We start from the raw sequence: 4252 nt of genomic DNA on the forward strand, positions 1-4252 counted from the left end.
TTCACTAACTGACTGACATCATACCAGGTCAGGACCTTTTAACAAACGATGAAAAAACTGCAGGGGTAATGACGGCTCTGTGTTCTACTGGTTAAAGTTGCCTCTTTTAGGAGGAAGTCAACACCTCCACTCCACCTGAACATTTGGCTGCACTGGAGCCCCCCCCCCCCCCCCCCCCCCATAGCCTTTGCAGTAGCAGCAGCAGTGGCAGCACGAGCGATTACACCTGCGCAGCCAGCCAAAACACAAAAATCAATAAACAATCTCAACGTTTCTGAGGGCCTTTCGTCTGACTTAATAAATGTCTCAATCCACTGTTATGACTTCATTTTGCTTTAACGTCTTCTTCATGTGCATCTTTTGCTGATCAATTAGAGAACGCAGTGCCCCTGCTGTCACGACACATGGCCTCCATCTACTGCTGCAGCACACAGACAATGACACACACTTAGCATGACAAAGTACAAAGTGCAATTCTATTTTAATCCCTGTAATCAGATAAAAAAAATTCAACAACCAGTAGTCCCAAAGATTTAATTATTTCATGTTACTCTACATCAATTGCTTATTTATTATTAATGTTTCTTGTCTAAATAGGTAAGAATGTTTTTTTCCTGGTAAAGATGTTGGCCTCTTTTGCATCTGACAGAAAATATTTTGAGCAGCTTGGTCAGCCTCCAGGTCTTCATGGACCACTTGAAGAAACTGGCTGTTTCCAGCTCGGCGTAATTGTCAAAGGGAGAAGGAGTGATCTGACATTCCAATCCTCCATTAACATTTCCCTGTTATTTTAACGGAGCCAAAACCCAGAGTCTACTGTATTTGCTTGCTTGATTTTACCAAGTCCTATCTGGAGTCCTATGTGACATTTCCATGCTGCAAAAGGAAGAAAAAAAGGGGGTAACTGTGCATTCCTGATAAGAAAACAAGTGACATTTGTAGTCCTTTTCAGTAACTTGTTATTTTTGAGTTTGTCACATCTATGTAGCTTAAGTGTGCAGGAGAGGCACAACTTCCTTTCTGTCAGTGACGATGACAACCACTGCATCTTCCTCTTCGAGCGTCTCTCGCTGTCACAGGCCCTAATCCTGGTGCAGCGGGGATGACAGGTGAGTGGTGCCAGAGCCTCTGGTCTGTGACTGGAAGCTCCTGGAGAATTTCACGTGCACCCCTCTCTTGTCTCCCATCGATTCTGCCACTTCCCATTATTGTCAATCAGAGCGCCGGCGTCTCCACGGGAAGGAGCTGTACAGCAGGCGATTGCCAGGGCAGCGGGGTGCAGAGAGCGAGCAAGCTGCCATTACGCCAGCACGGGGACCACCAGCGCCCCTCTCAAGGGGGCTGGCCAGGCAGGATGCCAGGACTAAAACTGAAACCTTTTGCCTTACAACACCTCATGCACATGGTTAAAAAGCCTCTGGAGCGGTTCTGTGTAGACAAAGGAGCAGCTGAGGCCCCTGGCTGCACACATAGTTTTAAACCACTGTCAGCAGGAGAGAAATGCTGCTCTTTCCGAACCGAACGCCTTGTTAGAAAAATGATATAATAACAATGAAAGGAATAATGGAACATAAGTGTGCTGCAGGTTAAGAAGGGGTTTGGGTTGTGGCAGCTCTCTGAGTGATCTTTCAGTGTGGCCATATCCCCTTCTGGCTCCTAACCCTGAGTGGGCCACTAGTGTGGTACTGTGCAGGCGTTGTGGTCAGGTAAGGCAACCATGCAGCAGCTATAAGCCCCGGAGATTGATGGGAGCAGGGCCCTCCCTCCCTGTGCTGTAAAAGATTATCCGCTCACCCGCTGGAAACAAAGCTGTGATGGAAATTCGTCTCGCATCATCAGCAACAAAATATCTACACAGCGGAGCGGGAGTCTCTCATTTTTCATGGGCTATATATTAAATAAAAAAGAGCATTAAAGAAAAAGGGAAGGGGTGGTCTGAGTGATGGCACTAGTTAGTGTTTTTTTTTTTTAAATGGGCCACTTGAATCAGGGAGATTATACAGTTTTTATTGGCTGTCAAGAAACACAACTTTCTGCGTACTTCACCCGCTGCAGCTCGTAACGCTCTGATTAGAATGCCAGCAGAAATGAAAAGGGATGGTGCTGGTGTAAGGACATGAGAAACCGCAGGACAAGCACAGATGCCCTGAAATCTGCTCCCCCTCAAATACACTAGAGGACCATGTATGCACACACCAATGAAGCAGAGTGAACAGGCCACACACCCAGAATTTACAAACCAAGTTTCACAGTCAGATCGGGTGTAAACGACGGAGCAGTGCCTTTTCTGAACCAGATACAAGAGACACATCAAGCAACAGTGTTATCGCTTGCTAAGTGAATATTGCATTCAGCTGATATGTGGTATTTGAATTTTCCATTAAAGAGGGGTATATGTGTCGGAGTGAAAAAGCTCAGTGATGCTTGCTCATTTCAGAGCAGGCAGTGAAAGGAAACCTGGCTTCACAGTTGCAGTGTGTCATAGCGGTGATAAGGATGAAGTGATGGAGGGGGCTCCAAGGGGGGGGGGGGAACTAGTAAGGAAGCTGACTGCTGTTACTCACAGGGTCACCTACACAGGAGCTCACAAGTCGGTTTGAAGACTATCTATCATTTAAAAAGGAACTCAACTAACTCAACCTGATCACTGTGATCTTCAGCAGTGGTTTAGAAGTGTTTTGTAAAGGCAGAACTGATAACCTCACAAGTGAAAGTGGCAGATCGAATTCGGTCATTAAATCGACTTGAGCCACTTCAGTCTGTTCACGTCTGTCAGCTTGTTCAAACTCAGCTTTCAATTTCCCATTGCCGAGGGAGAGTAAGAGAGGGTAACATCAAACTCCCAAACATGACAGAGCTGGCTCTTTCTGACGAGAGGAAGCCATTGATTTTTCCTCTATTTCACCATCAATCTGGTGGAGAAGAGGTGGCTGCTGGTGCTCAGACAGCTGATGATGTGATTTGTAACCGTGGACCACTGGTGAGCAGAGAGAATTGCTCCGACTCTCAACACTTGGCCGAATGACTACGGCCGTCTCCAGCATTCAGTCGCAAGATTAACAGTGGGGGATCTAGTGATAATCTCCATCAGCCAAGGGAGTATTTTCTCTGTGAGCCACACTAACATCTGTATTCAGCAGGGCCGCTGTCAAATCTTGTGGGGTTTCTGTCACTCCAGGAGCAGCCCTATGGATGGTGAAGTCGGCCTGTCAGCTGTTGGGTCTGTCCACCTCTTCAGTCCAGATTAAAATATCTCATCACCTACTGGATGTGTTGCCATTATAATTTAGATCCCTATAGATTCTACCAATTCTTCCTCTTGTGCCACCATGAGCTGTTACATTTGTAGTTTAGAGCTAAATGTTTCCAAATCCAATGGATGTAGTGCAATGAAATTTGGTACACAAGTTGATCTTGGTGACACTTTTATACAGCTCTCGGCTAATTATATTCCTATGAACATCGACCGTTGACTTTTGAATGCTAATTTGCGAATGTTAGCATGCTAATACTTTTAAAAATACGGTGAGTATTGTGACCTTACTGTTACTTCTAGCGCAAGTGGAGGTAGTCAGCTAGGTCCCTGCTTAGAGATGCACACTACTAAAGGTACCAAACAAAAACTATTTCGGTGCATTCATAGAATTAAAGAGCAGCTACAATCAACTTTCTATTGAAACAATAACACACAACTCCAGTTAGCTAGCAGCAGCCTGTTAACTTAAGCGTATATTTGCGTAAGGAGCACGTCTATTACAAAAGTAGCTTACTTTAAGTACACACCATTAAGTTACAGTATTATGCAGTGGAAATTCCCTTTCTTCGTCGTCCTCATTGTCGTCTTTATTATCTTCAATGTTACGCATCGCACTGTCTCGCCTCGTTGGCAATCGGCATTCTCAAATTGGCAGTACATGAATCCGTAGTCACTTCTCCTTCATGATTAAAGTACCGCTGCCCACAAACAGCTGGTTGGCACCAAATTGTCATATTTCACTGAATCAACTTGGCTTTTTTTACTCTTGGACTAGAAACAGTTAAGACTGCAGTGTCTTTATATTGTCCCAAACTTAAAAACTCACACACAGGTACTCAAATTGCACAACATGCAGCACAGGTCAACGTCATCATCACTCGCCTCAATTTAACGTCACTGCGTAAATTAGGAGTAAAATCAGATTTACATTTGTTCAACATAATTAGAAGCTCTGTCGTACTTGTAACATTTTCACTCAAAGAATAAATCACACAA

This window comes from Labrus bergylta, chromosome 18, assembly GCF_963930695.1.
Source record: "Labrus bergylta chromosome 18, fLabBer1.1, whole genome shotgun sequence".
Lineage (NCBI taxonomy): Eukaryota > Metazoa > Chordata > Actinopteri > Labriformes > Labridae > Labrus > Labrus bergylta.